The following is a 17,658-nucleotide window of genomic DNA, read 5'->3' as shown; positions in this document are numbered from 1 at the left end:
CCTTCAGAGAACTGTACTCAGTTCTAGGCTTCATATTATAGTAAGCTGTAGAGACTGCATATCACAGATTCACTGGGATTACGATTGTTATGAACAAATACAAAGATAGACTTGTAAAACCATAAGTGTTTTTGTTAGGATTGAAGAGATTAAACTGTGATTGGATAGTGATATTTGAAATTATGAAGGGATGGGTCAGATAGAAACAGACAGCTCTGTTTCTGGATAGTAACAAACTTACTATCCAGAAAGAGGGATAAAAAATTAAGCACAAGGAGAACAAGCAGAAGAATCTATTTTAAACACAGAATTGCGAGGCTGTGGACCATATTACTAGAGTTAGTGATTTAAGTAGGGGCAGAGACAATGTCATCATTTAAGACCAGGTTTGATAGGGTTGTTGACAGAAACAGTGATACAATATCAATGAAACAGGGGAACTAGAGAGGACAGGAACTACTGCTTTAGTGAGGAGAAATACCAGTGTGAACTGGGTTAGGCTTGTTTTGGAGATGTAATTTCTAAACAATTTCACGTAATTGCTGTTGACTGTAAGCAGAACCAATGTACCTCATTTCAAGCAGTTCAGTTCTTAAATGTTTCAAAAGTAGAAGCAGAAAAACTGGTGAATGATTGGGGAAATATTTTGACTTTACCTCTATTAATGACAGAATTCTCAGGTTTATATTAAAAAATGGTTCTCTACCGATATTATAGATCATAGAATTCGTACAGTGCAGAAAAAGGCTATTCAGCCAGTCAAATCCATATAACCCTTAGTGAAGAACATGCCACCCAGTCACTGTGCCCCCACCCTACCCCCATAACCCCAAATTTAACCTGGCTAATCCACCTGGGCTGCACATCTCTGGACTATAGAAGGAAACCCAAGCACCCAGAGGAAACCCACGCAGACACGGGGAGAGTGTGCAAACTCCACACAGACAATCGCCCGAGGATAGAATCGAATCCCGGTCCCTGGTGCTATGAAGCATCAGCAGTGCTAACCACTGAGCCATCGTGCCATGAACTCAGTAGGCCAGATAGCCTCTCTCTGCACTGTCGGGATTCTATGAAGCCATGTGGGTTCTTCCTAATTAACCCACATTTTTCTACATGACCAATAATTCAGGATAGAATTATTATTTCAAAATGTTTTCCTTCCTTTGATGTTAAACTGACTGGTCTCATCCTTACAATGATGTTACATTTGAAATTCCTCAGGGTATTTGGTACCACTCCTGAGTCTAGGGAAGACCAAAAGATTTTTGCCAGTGCTTCTGCAATTTCCCTCTCAATTCCTTTAATATCCTTCAAAGCACCTCAGCCACCCCTGGTGCCTTAATGATTTTGAATACTGAGATCCCATCTATTATTTCATCACCTATTTTAAATTCTTTTTGTGACTGAGTTTCTCCCTCTGTTACCATGACCTGGCCGCATTCCCTTTCTTTGGAAAGACAGAGACAAATTATTGATTTTGCCCTAAATCATGCCCTCTGCATCCACGTGCAAATCTCCATTTTTGGTCCTGCATCAGCTCTCCTCCTTTTACACAGAGCCTTTAGAAAACTTTGGTATTATACTTTATGAGAGCTATTAGATTTTTCTCCCCCATAATCCTGCTTTGCTTCTCTTACGTGCTTTCGATTTCCCCTCTGAAAAGAACTGGATCCTTCTTGGTTCTCAATTGCTTTTATAATCTAACACTTGTCATAAGCATACATTTTCTTCTTTGTCATACTCTATCTTCTTTCGCATCAGGGAGGGGAAGCTGGGTGGGCATGACTTTATTTGTTCTACTTTTCCCTTTTGAGGAAATATACCTCAACTGTGCCCAAACCACCCCTTAAAGTCATAGAGTTGTATAGTACAAAAACAGACCCTCCAGTCCAACTTGTCCAGGTTGACCAGACATGCCAGTCTGATCTAGTCCCACTTGCCAGCATTTGGCCAATATTCCTCTATTCATATACCCACCCAGGTGCCTTTTAAATGTTGCTATTGTACCAGCCTCCATCACTTCCCCTTGCAACTCGTTCCATAAACGCATCACCCTCTGCATGAAAAGATCACCCTTAGGTCCCTCTTAAAATCTTGCCCCTACTCCCCTCATCTTAAATCTATGCCCTCTAGTTTTGGACTCCCCCCATCCCAGGGAAAAGACCTTTTGAAGGTAGTCCATTGTTCAACTACAGTTTATTCCACCAACATTCATTTCCAATCTATTTGGCTCAGCTCTGTTCTCTGCCTTGTTAATTACTCAAACTCTGGATTGTTCTTTGCCCTTTTCTATTGTCATCTTAATTCTTATGATAGACCAATCACCCTCATTGACAGTTGGTCTATGTTCTCAAGAACCAAGTTAGGTAGTGCTACACATTCTGTAGTGAAAAGTTCTCCTGAACACAAGCTAGGAACACTTACCCCTCAATTCTCTTTTAACTACCACTATTCCAGTCTATATTTAGCTAATTAAAAGTTCCCCATTGTAATAACATTGTGCTGTCGAAATTTCTTTGCAATTTCCTTGCAGATTCATTCCTCTACAACCTTCCCACTAGTTGCCAATCTAGATGCTACACCAAGCAATACCCCTTATTGCAGCTAATTAATTTTGTCCTTGAATCCACTGGGACATACTCTTTTTGCAGCATTATGATGAAGTTTACTTTTCTGAACATATTTAACACCCAATCCTACTTTTTCTTGAGTCATGACTTTGTTACAGCCACAATATTACAATTTCAAACAGCAAGCTGCACTGTTTTAAACATGCCCTTGGGACACAAGCCTCACTGGCCAGGCCAGTGTTTATTGCCCATCCCTATTGCCAGAAGGCAGTTAAGAGTCTGGATTCCGATTCCATTTCTTTCCTTTAAATTTCTGCAACCCCACCTACTAACTTGCTATTGTCTGAAATCAGAAATCTAAAGCCCTTCCATCATCTTTCCAACCATGCATCAATCTGCATTATTCTTCTATTTCCATACTCCTTGTATGTGGCACTGGGAGAATTCTGAAGATTACTACTTTTGAAGCTTGTTAATTTCCTACTAAGTTCCCCAAATACTGACTGCAGGATACCCCTGTCCTAACAAAGACCATGAATCATGTCCTGAGCTGCGTGGAGACATCCTTAACCTTACACCAGATAGTAAACATACTTTCAGAGAGTCATACCTAAATCCATGTCTGTTCTCCCAACTAATGAATCCAATCAGGAGGGTGTGTGGCTTGGAGGGGAATTTGGAATGATGCTAATGGTTGTGTTCCCATGTATCCGCTGTGATTGTGCTTCAAGATGGTAGGGGTCATGGGTTTGGAAAGTACTGTCAAAAGGTGCCTTGGTGAATTGCTGAAATGCATCTTGCAGATGGCACGCATTACTGCGTCAATAGTGGGAGTGGATGTTTGAGAATTTGGTGCCTTTTGAGCAAGATTCCACAGTATTGTCCCACTGCATTTCCAGGCTGGGGAATTTGGGGAATAACATTAATTGTTGTTTCCTGCATCAATAAATTATACTTCATATAATTACTTTAAAAGAGGTTCCATTCAAACATGCCATATTCCCCTTCCCTAAATGTGAACTTGCTGCTTTTTTTACCCTTTCAAGCAGAAGACAGTAACAGGCTAAAGTTAAAACTGCATTACTGAGCTTTGATCTTGTAGTACCAAAAGGACAGAGGTTGATCCTTAGTAACTGTATTATCTAGAATATACCCGCCTACAGTCCAATATTTTCCACCCTTTGCTCTTCAAATAATGCAGCATATTTCCTAACCCAGTAATAAAATAAAATTAATCTCCCAATGAACTTTTATATCTAGTTTGGCAAACTGACAGGAAACTATGCAAAGTGCAGAAACTGAGTCATTACGACTGATCTTGCCACCATCCAGATTAGGATTTCTGTCCAGCAGTTTTTTTGCCGACAGATGCCAATCCTCTCAACACCAAAGCTTCCGAAATCATTCGACCATTTTTGATGCAGAAAGACTTCCAACCTGTGAATAAATCAAACCAATAGCCCTCCATTCCCCTCAAATCATAAAAATATTTCCTGAAAAGACAACCTGAAAGCTACTTGAAATGTGTACAATGTATTGTCTACACCAACTCACCTGGATACAGGTACAAATCCATGTACACTAATAGAGTGGACATACTGCATTTTAATGTTTGTAACACGATATCAAACCAGGGCACACTAAAAGGGCTACAGTATTGTAAACACAACAGAAATGATTTTTTTTAAAAAACTCCAGTCTCTTGATTCTGATACCTGTAGAGCAATATTTAAATTCACAGACCATCCCATAAGCTTACACCTTTTAAAATTTACTTTATCTCTCATGTTCACAGTGCATTGTTGCTTGTTTTTGAAAAGAGACTTTAACTGCAGATTAATCAATTCAGTTACCGGAGCCCAGGAGAAAATGCATTTTCCGTGAACTCCGGTGAAGCTTACAATAAACACAGGTGAACCTTACCGGCTCTGCCGGGAACGGGCACGGCCTATCAAAGCGGACACAAGTTAACTCCTACTAGTTCCAACTGTGGAACAATGAGACAAAGGTGATCACATCCAAAAAGGAACTGGTATACAACCTGAAGGGGAAAGCAGTGTTTACTAGTTTATCCACTTCATCTTTACAAATTAGTGGAATTCTTTTACGCCACCGAATATTTCCGTCAAACACAATTAAACATTTACTTACTTTTCACCAAAATGCGAGTGAAAAGGCATTAGAAAGTAAGCAATTATTGAATAAATAAAGTTGAACTGAAATGCGATAACTTGCCTGCAGCCATAATGCAGAGCACAGCTCAGGTATCCGCCCCACACAGTCCCCGCCTCTCTGCCATCCACTACCAATTACACACGACTCAGGTATACATGCCTTCGAGTCAGATATACACCCCTCAGGTATGCATCTCACAGGTACGCGCAGCCCACAATATACACTCATCAAGTATATACAGCCGTGGTATATACCCCTAAGGTATGCATCTCACAGGTACACACAGCCCACAATATACACTGATCAAGTATATACAGACCTCAGGTTTTTAAAAAACATCATTATGGGATCTAGGTGTCACTGGCTAGTCAGCATTAATTTCCAATCCCTAGTTATCCTGGAGAATGAGGTGGTGAGCTGCCTCCTTGAACTGCTGCAGTCCATTTAGCATAGGTAGGCTCACAATGCCGATAGGGAGGATGTTCCAGGATTTTGACTCGGGGACATTAATGAACGGTGATATATTTTCATGTCTAGGTGGTGGCTTGAAGGGGCACTCGAAGATGCTGGTGTTCTGATTATCTGCCGCGATTGCCCTTCTAGATGGTCATGGTCATAGGTTTAGAAGGTATTGTCTAAGGATCCTTAGTGAATCTCTGCAGTGCATCTTGACGATGTCAGGTAATCCAAGGTGGGAGACAGGAAAAAAAATGGTGCCTGTAAGAGCTGCTCCTTTTTTGAGGTATTTTTAGTGTTGGAGCTGATTTCCTCGAATTCTCGGAGCAATAGTTACTATTTCATAAGCTGTTGCATTGTTCTGGAACTTTGGGAAAAAATATCAAAACGACGGCACTTTGAAAAGGAGGGAGACAGACAAAGTGCATTGACCACATGGGCAGTGATTCAAATGGAGACAGAAACCTACACTGCTGTCTAACCCAGCAGTACCCTGCACAGCTGCTACCTTTGCTGTCTGGTTTCAAATATCTCTGGACATTGGAGTTCATTCTAAGAAAATAAAACAAACAGTAAAATTCGCAGCTGACCTTGGAAAAAACCGTGTGTGGGAGCTCATTGCAGAGGAGCAGCTAAGTGTTTTTTTTCAATGTAACCCTACTTTTTTTGTAAGTCTACATTAGTGAGTAGAGTGGATTTTTAAAATTATATGTTGTTATTGAGATCTGTCTCTTGATTAAACTTTAAAAATATAAAAACATAAGTACTAAGCCAGTCTGGAGTGGTGTTTTTAGAGTAGTAAGACTAGGCTATTTTCTGGGTACATTGTGAAGGTGACCTTTAGTAAAGTGATGTGCTCTTCCTGTTGGATGTGGGAGATTAGGGAGAGTTTCCATGTTGCTGATGATTATGTCTGCAGGAAGTGTGTTTGATTGTGAATCTTATCAGATCAAATTGATCAGTTGGAGAGACAGTTAGAGGCAATGAGGAATTTACAAACGTCAAGGAGTGTGATGGATAGCAGTTGCATGGAGGGAAAGAAATCAAAGATACAGTCAGGTAAATGAGTAACTGCCAGGAAAGGTAGGAGAGGGAAGCAGGTAGTGCAGGAGTCTCCTGTGGCTATCCCCAACTCAAAAAAGTACACTGTTTTGGAAAATGTAGGGGATGACGGACTCTAGGGGAATATAGCATTGACAGCCAGGTTTTTGGTACCAAGACTGGTTCTAACGCAACGAGGGGTACATCAGGTTCCAAGTGATCGATTGTGATAGGGGACTCTCTAGTCAGAGGCACAGACAGACAATTCTGTAGCCAAAAGCGAGACATCAGAATGATGTGTTGCCTTCCTGGCGCCAGGATCAAGAGTATTTCGGAGATGGTGCAGAATATTCTCAAAGGGGAGTGGGACTAGCAGGAGGTCATTGCATGCATTGGAACTAATGACATAGGAAGTGAAAAAGACACGATTCTGAGGAGAGAATATAGGAAGTTAGGCAGGAATTTAAAAAGTAGATCAACCAACTCATGATGGTAGTAGTATCTGGCTTACTCCCAGTGCCATGAGCTAGTGAGGGTAGGAAAGGAGGATAGTGAAAAAGATATTTTGTACGCTTGTCTTTATTGGTAAGTGCATTGAGTATAGGAGTTGGGACGTCATATTGTGGCTGTACAAAACATTGGTTAGGCCACCATTGGAACACTGTGTGCAATTCTGGTCTCCCTGGTACAGGAATTATGTTGTGAAACTTGAAAAGGCTCAGAAAAGATGTACAAGGATGTTGCCAGGGTTGGAGAGTTTGAGTTATAGGGAGAGGCTAAATAGGCTGGGGCTGTTTTCCCTGGCCTGTCAGAGGCTGAGGGGGTGACCTTATAGAGCTTTATGAAATTATGTAGGGCATGGATAGGATAAATAGACAAGGTCTTTTCCTTGGGGTGGGGGTATAGAGGGCATAGCTTTAGGGTGAGAGGAGAAAGATTTAAAAGAAACTTTAGGGGTAGAGGGTGGCGCACATATGGAATGAGCTTCCAGAGGAGGTGGTGGAGGCGGGTACAATTACAGCATTTAAAAGGCATCTGGATGGGCATTTGAATGGGAAGGGTTTAGGGATATGGGACAAATGGGACTAGATTTATTTCGAATATCTAGTCAGCATAGGCAAGCTGGATGGAAGGATCTGCTTCCATGCTGTATAGCTCTATGACTCTATTTGCAGTCCAAAATACACATTCAGCAGGTATTTACAATCGAGGGTATAAACCTCTTTGTTGCCTACCTCCCACAAACATGGCACTCAAGAACAAACCCTTTAGGTATGCCCCCTCAGACATATATTCCTCAGGTGTTGGGAAGTTGCACATCTGGTATCTCCCCAGGAGTTACTTCTGTAACCTCCACGCTCTTGACCCACAGAATGTTACAGTGCAGAAAGAGGCCATTCAGCCCATTGTGTTTGCACCAATCCTTCAATGTTTTCACGTTTCTATTTCTTCTTCAAGCCTGTAATGAAATCAATTGTCATAGTTAAGAATAGTGATCCCTAACTTATCTCCCTATTAGGAATTATTTTCTATAATTTGTAGGTGTGTAAGTTTAATTAAATATAATTCAAGATGGATGAAAATGGAATAGCGTAGGTTAGATAGGCTTTAGTGGTTCCACAGTAGGTGCAACATCGAGGGCCGAAGGGCGTGTACTGCACTGGAATGTTCTATGTTCTATGTAAGACTACTGATATTGGCCTGTTCATTAACATATTTGCAATAATATAGAAACACAGAAAATAGAAACAGAATTGGCCCTTTCAGCCTGCTCTACCAATCATTATGATTATGGCTGATCATCTAACTCAATAGCTTGGTCCTGCTTTTCCACCATGTCCTTTGATCCCTTTAGCTCCAAGTGGTATTTTCAACTCAAAGTGGCACCGTAGCACAGCACTGCTGCCTCACAGCACCAGAGATCTGGATACGATTCCAGGCTTGGGTGATTGTCTGTGTGGAGTTTGCATGTTCTTCCCATGTCTGCGTGGATTTTCACCCAGAATCCAAAGGTGTGCAGGTTGAGTGGACTGGCCATGCTAAAAATTATTCCTGTAGTGTCCAGGGATGTGCAGGTTGGTTGGCTTAGCCATGGTTAATGTGTGGTTTACAGGGATAGGGTGGGGTGATGGTGTTCAGAGGGTCGGTGCAGACTGGATGGGCTGAATGGCCTCTTTGTGCACTGTAGAGACTCTATGATTGTAAATCCTTCTAGAAATTATAAAATGTTCTGGTCTCACTGCTTTCTGTGGCAGCAAATTCCACAAGCTCACCACTGTTTGGGTGAAGAGATTTCATTTCATCTCAGACCTAAATGGTTGAACCCATATCCTTAGTCTGTGACCTCTGGTTCTGGACTCCATCACCATCAGCACATCTGTCCTCCATGTACCCTGTCAAGTCCTGTTAGAATTTTAGATTAAGGACCAACTAATTGGACTATGGTTCCAATATAACTTTCAGCAGCAATATAAAGATAACAGTAATTGATTTCTTTAGAAAGTACATGAAACAGCAACACTTGCTTGTGACAGCAATTTGGGATATTCGAGTGGTTGCAGAGATAAAGAAAGTAAGAATAAATGACTGGATGGAAATTGCAGCAAAGGTGACTCCTCTATGGTCTAGAACCCTTCTGTAAAGAAGAAGATAGTCAACTTGAAAATTTTTAACTGAGGATAGTCAGAGATTGTGAGCAATGATATTCCACAACTGGAATATTGGCTTGTCTCTGAATAGCTTCTTCGATTTTGCTATTGCACTATATCTAGTAATATAATTAACTAGTATACTACAGGTAGAAGCAAATTACCTACTGAGGATACCTTCAATGGAAAGCCTAAACTTTCCAAAAGAATTCATTCATGTCTACATTTGTGAAAAGTCCCACTCTCTGCAACTGATCCTCAGTTTCTTGACCCACAGGCCACAATCAGTGAAGATGAGAGACTAACACTTAATGCTGGAGCTCCCCAGGGGTGTGTACTCAGCCCCCCCACTGCACTCATTGTATCTCCATGATTGCGTCACCAAATACCAGACTAATGTCATTTACAAGTTCTCTGATGACACCACCATAGTCGATCGAATCTCAGATGGCAACGAAACAGTCTACCGACGGGAGGTGACAGACCTGGAAAAATGGTGCACTGAGAATAACCTAGCTCTCAATGCCGGCAAAACCAAGGAACTCATTATTGACTTTCGGCAGGATGTTACTCATGCCCCCCTACACATCATCAGCACAGAGGTGGAATGAGTGGAGAGTGTCAAGCTCCTGGGATTGGTTATCAACAACAAGCTTTCTTCGACTCTTCATGTGTACACACTGGTTACAAAGGCCCAACAATGTCTCTTCTTCCTCAGGCAGCTGACGAAATTTGGCATGATGGTGAATACCCTTGTCAGTTTTATAGGTGTGCCATCGAGAGCATTCTGTCTGGATGTATCACTACTTGACATGGCAACTGTACCAATCAAGATCGGAGATGGTTACAGAGAGTGGTGAACTCAGCCCAGACAATCACAAAGGCCAACTTCCCATCTATAGAATCTATCTACCAGGCTCGCTGTCAAGGAAAGGCTGCCAGCATTCTCAAAGATCCATCCCACTCTGGCAATGTTTTTCTACAACCTCTACCTTCGGGGAGAAGGTACAGAAGCCTGAACACATGAACCAGCCGGTTTTGAAACAGTTACTATCCTACTGTTATTAGATTATTAAATGGACTCACAAACTCTTAGCATTTGCAAGTACCTGTGTTTTGGTTTTTGACGCTGTTTACTTATCTTTGCTATTTAACTATGTGATCTACTGTACTGCTTGTAAGACAAAGCTTTTCACTGTATCTAGGTACATGTGACAAATAATTCAATTCAATTGAATTAAATTCAAAGTGCATATCAATAATTCATTTTCTAGAATGAAGAGTTTAATCCTCTCAGTCATGGCTAACAAATAAGTATTAGGAGAAGTTGTAGTTTATGGTAGGACGAATAAACTTAAAGGTAGTTTTGGAAATTAAGGGATAAACCAAATAGCAGCACTTAAAGTGTCATAATCTAGGGAAGTGGCTTAAAATTGACCTATATAAATTGGCAAATCTCTGTGAAGGTACTGGCTGTTCTCCCAATTAATATTCCTGAGGCTGGATCTCAGGCCAGCCTGTCATTCCAAATGGAGATCAATATTTTCTAATCAATCTGTTCAGTGAGGTTCAAAGTTTGTGAGAAGATTTGTAGCTCGGGTGCTTGTTGCTGTGGTTCTGTTCGCTGAGCTGGAAGTTTTTGTTGCAAACGTTTCGTCCCCTGTCTAGGTGACATCCTCAGTGCTTGGGAGCCTCCTGTGAAGCGCTTCTGTGGTTTTACCTCCGGCATTTATAGTGGCCTGTCCCTGCCGCAGGGAGAGGCCACTATAAATGCCGGAGGAAACACCACAGAAGCACTTCACAGGAGGCTCCCAAGCACTGAGGATGTCACCTAGACAGGGGACGAAACGTTTGCAACAAAAACTTCCAGCTCGGCGAACAGAACCACAGCAGTGTTCAGTGATGTTGCTACATGCCTTTGGATCAGGTTTAGACTTGAAGCTGACCTCCTGGCTAAGAGGTGGATCCATTTGCCACTGATCCACTGTGATCCTCAAATGATTGAATACAAGCTCTCCGTGCACCATTTGTTATGTGTTTAAAAATTGACAAAAACCAATTTGTAGGCCTTCAAGCTTAGACTTTTGGGAGAGGCTTTGATGTTCAAGTAAAAACTTATTGAAGGTAATAAAAAACAGGTAATTTGACTGGACGGATGTAAACCAGTTTTTTATGCAATGTAATTATAGTGTTTTTTCATTTAAAGCAAAACGCTGGACCTTCAAACTTTCAGTTGCTTGGAAAACAAACTTATTGAAGGTAGTAAAAAACAGGTAATTTGACTGGACGAATGTAAACCAGTTTTTTATGCAATGTAATTATAGTGTTTTTTCATTTAAAGCAAAACGCTGGACCTTCAAACTTTCAGTTGCTTGGAAAACATCATGGATATTTTTAGCTCTGGAAATTATTTTCAGTGATTTGTGAAGGAAAGGTATTATTTGATTGTGTTTCAGGGATTTGTCCAGCAAATCATAATTTTAATTTTGAAACTCCTAATACAGTGACCAAAATCACAGAAAGCACCAATAAGCGATATTTGAATATAGGAATTTTCATAGGAAATAAGAACATAAGAACCAGGAGCAGGATTCGGCCCTCTGGCCCTTTGAGCCCGTCCACCACACAATACGATCATGGCTGATCTTTTTGTGGATTCAGCTCCACTTAGCCGCACTCTCAACACATCCCTTAATTCCTTTATTGTTCAAAAAAAATCTATCTTAGCTTTAAAAACATTTACTGAAGTAGCATCAACAACTTTACTTGGCAAGGAATTCCATAGGTTCACAACCTCTGGGTGAAGAAGTTCCTTCTCTATTCAGTCCTAAATCTGCTCCCCTAACTTTGAGGCAATGCCCTCTTGTCCAAGTTTCTACGGCCCGTGGAAACCTCCTCTCTACTTCTATCTTATCTATTCCCATCATAATTTAAATATTTCTATGAGATCCCCCCTCATTCTTCTGAAAAAATTGCAAAGCAGTTATTAACAGAGTTTAAAACGTTTTTAAGAATGATAATGTACGTGGATTTATATGATGTCAGTATGCACTTGGATTTATATGATGTCAGACCTGGTACACATTGATTCATTCTATTCCATATTGCAGAGATATTACATGCATTAACACCAAATCTAGAAATCCATTTGATTGAATAAACAAGGCAAAACTATTAGCATTCTTATGTCATAATGAAAACAGTTCATTATTATTTCAAAATTCCCTTTTATAGATAGAGCAGTACTGCCAGAGTTTGCACACTTCATGAGATCATTCCCATTCATTCCCATTTGGAGACCAAAATTTGACATCTCCCATAATCTCATGAGCCGTCTAGTGTAAGACTTCAGTGACTGGCACTGGAAGTGAAAATATATTTTAAGACATCAAAAAGCTTTTTCTGCTCATCGGCAATAACTAATGGTTTGTAACACACTGGTTATTATAAGTAATGAAATGGCTGCTTCTGTAACTCTTGATTACTTTGTCTCTGTTCTTTACTAATTATTATATTTCAATCTGTGGAGCTTATAACTAGTGACAAACTGATTTAATGGTTGCCAAAACTTTAATTAGGTTTCTTTTTATTCTTGAATAATTAATGCCTCTCAGTATACAGAGCTGCTCTGCATTCTTAGTACATGCAATTTTTAGATAAATAAAAATGAAATATGAAAGGAGTTGTACTTTGTCTTTTTAATATCAATAATGATGTATCATCATCTTCCTTTGAACATTTGACTTTTATTTACTTCGCCCAGTTAATCTTGCCAGCCCTAACTTTCTCTGTGGGCTTCAGTAGCAATATGATTAACCTGTTCGAATTGTGTTCCTGGCAAATTGAATAAGATACTAATGATTGGAATCTGCAGCTATTTTTACAGAGATTGCCTACATTCAGAATGACACGTTATATTCTGAATGCTCCTCCAATTTGTTGTTAATTCTTGCTTTAATTGTAAATGTTTGGTGTGTAAATCAGTAATTTCACTGCCTATAAAGCCTAAAAACCACCTAAAAACTATTTCATTCCCATTAAATCCCCATAAAGTCCTCAGCAGGAAATACATAGTGCTCAAGGTGGTGTCTTTACTTACTGATTTCTAATTGATTATCCTGTTTTCAATCAGCAAGCTAGAAAAAGCAATTGAGAACTGATTCAAGTATTTTTGTTGTTCATGGATGGAACATTTTGTCAAAGCACGGCCATCTTTGATTTTCCATAAGAAGGGTATGGTGATCTAACTTCATGTACCATTCAGGACAGGATATGATCTGCCTGTAATGCACGCAAAATAAATTTTTTCACTATACCTGTGATAATGATAAATTAAATCAAATCACATCAAACAATTATGCTGACAACCCATTGAGGATTATTAATCAGGTTCATTGCAGACTAGAAATATTAAACTCGGTTTTTCTCTCTCCCAAGTTGTTGCCAGACCTGCTGATTTTCTCCAACACTTTCCGTTTTTATTTCAGATTTCCAGCATCTGCAGTATTTTGCTTTACATGTCCTTGTTTCAAATCAACAAAAGTGGTGACAGCCATTCACTGGCTCATTTCTCATTTCAGGAGCAATGCTTTGACCAATCAGAATTAGGTTTAAAATGTACATAAAGCCTGGCAGTAAACTGTCAATCATAGATAACTGGTGCATTCTTCATGGCAATGCCTCAACCAATCCGAGTTCACTTGTCAGCCAATCAGCATCCCCCTCTCATACAGGATAAATGTTGGTCTCCCCCTTAAATGGTATTCTTGCAAATTGTCCTGTTGAGTGCAAAATGATAAGCCTCAACAAAATATCTGTACTATCAAATGATTATTTGTAAACTATCTGCAGTAGGTACAGCTAGATAGGAATTTCTAGGATTCCGACCGAGTAATGATGGAAAAACAATTGCAGTACAACCTTGATTATCCAAACGAGATAACTGATTGTTTAGATAACTGATCTGATTGTAAACAAGCGGTAATTTAAGTGGTGGTTATCGAACATGCCTTGATCATCCAGTGATGCATGCCAGAATGCTGTTTAACCGATAACTGAATGCTGAGTTGCCCAATGCTGCTTTTACGGGACCTTGAGATCTTGTACAGATAATCCAAAATTCAGATAATTGATTTTCTAATAATTGAGGTTGTACCTTATATACTTCTAAGTCAGGATAAAGGACAAAAGCCTGCAGCTTGTGGTGTTCCCATGTGCCTGCTCCCTTTGTTCTTCAAGGCTTTAGTGAAAAAAGTAGAGGGTTTGGAAGGTGCCGGGGAGAGCAGCAGCGAATGAATTGAAATACCGCTAATTAAACAAATCTGGAATTTTAAAAACCTAATTTCATTAAAGGTGACCATGAAACTACTGAATTGATATAAGCCCTATAATGTTCACCAATGTTCTTTAGATGTCCTTATTACCCTGTCTGGCCAATATGTGAATCCAGATCCACAGCAATGCGATTGACCCTTAAATTCCCACTAGAATAGTCCAGGAAAATACACAATGAAAATGGCTAATAAGCATATAACTGTCTGCTTCAAATGGCATTGATCAAGGCAGCAAGCATGTCAAAGGTGCACCCAGCACAGTTATGAAAGACTCCTCACTAAGGTTTATGGACCTGTTGTATTATCAGAAGAAGTCATAATCACCTCTTCAATGGCAAATGGCGATGGATAAATGCTAGCCTTGCAAATATGTCCACATCCAATGATAGATATTTTAAATGTCCACATTCATAATTAAAGGCAGGCACTGTGTGTTTTTCCAAATGCTAGGCTAATTATTATTCCCTCAACTTCTATAATCCAATATAAAGTTATGTGTTATCAAAAGAGTAAAGCTCATTTTCACCTCTTGGTCTTTGATACACCAATAAATATTCATAGCCAGAACTGGTATGAAAACAGTGTCCTGTCAAAATGCTAATTCATGGCTTTTTATTTGTTACTGCTGTCTTCAGTATACTTGTCTTACATTTTAAATAATTGTGAAAAATGCTGCTAACTATCAATCAAATTAGAGGATCCTCCTCACTTCAAGTGAATGGATTTCAAGTTATTTTCAGTAATTATTGGCAACAGAATTATTATTTAGCATTGTCAGCAATTGTAATAATCAGCTATTTATTTGATAATGTGGGGTTAATTTTAATCTTTCACTGCCCAGTGAGGATGATTCATGAGAGAAATTAAATTCAGTCCAGATTCACTTGTTGGCCTGAATATACACTGTTCCTGACTGGTAACATCTTGTCTTCATCGACTTGTTTGACCTTCCTGTTGTGTGAACATTTGCTCTTGGGCATTATTTAAGTGTAGGCATCATGGCGAATGATGTACTCAGTCTTAGAGGAAATTCAATCCCATAAGGGAAACCACATGGGATGCAACTCAATGGCCAGAATAGCCTATAATAAGTCACATTATTGAATCTTCAGAGAGGCACAGAGAAATCTTCTATATCGTTTGTTCTGATGCATGTCTTATTGGCCTCTTTGAGCTTCTACATCTTTTCCCCCAATCCTGTATCATTTGCTTTATACTGGGTCCAATCCCTTCAATCGCAAGCAATGGCCAGCCCTATCTCCTGCTTCCAGTCCTATGGGCACTTGAGAATTTGAATTTTACTTACAAGTACCGGAAATAAAAAAAAATGCTGTTCACAGCAAAAGTAACCATCAAGTTCCTGAATTGTCATAAAAACACATTAGGTTCACTAATTCTCCTAAAGGAAAGAAACCTGTTATACTTTGCTGATCTCGTCAATATGTGACTCCCACATCAATAGAGTTGACTTACCTTGATTGGTCAGAACAGTAAATAAAGGAGTTGGGATGTCATGATGTGTCATGATAGCTGCGTACAATTCTGGTTGTCTTTCTACAGGAAGGATGTTGTTAAACTTAAAAGGGTGCAGAGAAGATTTACAAGAAGTTGCCAGGACTGGAGGGTTTGAGTTATAGGGAGAGGCTGAATAGGCTGGGGCTCTTTTCCCTGCAGTGTAAGAAACTGAGGGGTGACCTTATAGAGAATAACAGGTGGCCTTGACATCAATGATTACAATCCAATATTTAATAACATTTGAAGTTCCTATCTTCCACTTAGATGTTTGATTGACAAGGGATCAAGAGAGGAACTTGGGGTTAAGGCCATAACCAAATCAACCCTGATTCTTTTGAACAGAAGAATGGGCTCAAAGGGTAAAATGGCCAATTCCTTCCTCAAAAGCTTATGTTCCAAAAATATATTAACATATTCAAATAATGTTGACAAATGTTTTACATGTTAACTGGGGGAGATAGTGGTATAGTGATAATTCCAGAGGCCCAAAATAATCTCTGGGGACATGGATTTAAGACCCACTATGGCAACAATAATAACTAAGTCTTGCATGAAAATCTAGTATCAGTAATGAAGACTATGAAAGCATCATCGCTTATTGCAAATAACTATCTGATTCATAAATGTCTTTTAGGGAAGGAAATCTTGCTAGTCTGGCTTAATAATGCTTTTAGTTTCACAGCAATGTGGATGACTCTTAACTACTTTCTAAAGTGGCCAATCAAGCCACTCAGTTCAAGGCCAAGTAAGAACGGGCAACACTTAATGACCGTGTCAGCAATGCCCATATCCCATGAAAGAATAAAAGGAAATAATTTTTCATATGCAAACATTGGTGCTGGGTCAGATTCAATTGTTTCAGGTAGTACTGTAGAGATGTGAAACATCATTACTTTCATGTAATATTGAAGCTACTTGCACATTGGAAGACCTTCAAATGTTGATTTTCCTGCCAATTTTCTCCAGTGTCATTGCATTATACTACCATATGCTTGTATCATTCTGCTGCTCTTGCATTGCAAAATCAATGCCCGCCCCTCCATATTTGCTGAGAATTTTGTAGGAACACAGGTAAGAGTGCACAGTCTCTTAGCAAAACCATAATTCAGAAAACACTATACAAACCAAGATGGATCATGGAAAATATTTAACTGATTTAATTTGATTTATTACTGTCAAGCATATCGAGGTATCGTGAAAAGTGTTGTCTTGCATACTTTACAGGCAGATCGTAATATACGAGTACATCAGGGTAACAGAACAGAGCGCAGGATACAATGTTACAGCTGCTGAGAAGGAGCAGTGAGAGATCAACAGTAACATTGAAGAGGTCCACTCAAAAGTCTGATAACAGTGGGAGAAGAAGCTATTCTTGAATCATACGACATCAGGTTATAGTCCAACAGGTTTATTTGGAAGCACTAGCTTTTGGAGCGCTGCTCCTTCATCAGGTGGTTGTGATGAACAGCACAGTTGTGATTGGTGGCACAGTGGCTCAGTGGTTAGCAATACAGCCTTATAGCTACCAGGGTCCCAGGTTCAATTCCAGCCTTGGGTGACTGTCTGTGTGGAGTTTGCACATACTCCCCATGTCTGTGTGGGTTTCCTCTGAGTGCTCTGGTTTCCTCCCACAGATAAAAGATGTGCAGGTTAGGTAAATTGGCTGTGCTAAATCACCCATTGGGTCTGGGTGGGTTACTCTTCAGAGGGTCGGTGTTGGGTTGAAGGGCTTGTTTCCACACTGTAGGGGATCTAATCTAATAAACCTGGTGTTGTGTGATTTTTAACTTTGTACATCACAGTCCAACACCTGCACCTCCAAATCTTGAATTGTACATGTATTCAAACATTTATATCTTCTGCCCAACAGAAGAGGGTGGAAGAGAGTGTAACCGGAAATGGAGGGGTCTTTGATTA

At 39.9% G+C, this 17,658-nt stretch overlaps 1 protein-coding gene across 3 annotated transcripts in view; it reads right to left on the bottom strand.

The window, feature by feature from the left end:
- The window catches only part of lnx1 (ligand of numb-protein X 1), a 214,043-nt gene extending 209,228 nt beyond the window's left edge, over nucleotides 1-4,815 (bottom strand). For 2 of the 3 annotated variants that reach the window (XM_043690849.1, XM_043690903.1), the window contains exons 1-2: nucleotides 4,725-4,815; nucleotides 4,497-4,614 (exon numbers count right to left, since the gene is read on the bottom strand). The gene's annotated coding sequence lies outside the window, so the exon portion shown is untranslated. The remainder of the gene's footprint in view (nucleotides 1-4,496; nucleotides 4,615-4,724) is intronic. The other variant, XM_043690856.1, reaches the window with a different exon arrangement.
- Nucleotides 4,816-17,658: the final 12,843 nt, after the last annotated feature.

The sequence above is a fragment of the Chiloscyllium plagiosum genome, chromosome 1 (assembly GCF_004010195.1).
Source record: "Chiloscyllium plagiosum isolate BGI_BamShark_2017 chromosome 1, ASM401019v2, whole genome shotgun sequence".
Classification (NCBI taxonomy): Eukaryota; Metazoa; Chordata; class Chondrichthyes; order Orectolobiformes; family Hemiscylliidae; genus Chiloscyllium; species Chiloscyllium plagiosum.
The sequence above is the reverse complement of the archived record's forward strand: the minus strand, read 5'-3'. Positions and strand labels throughout refer to the sequence as shown.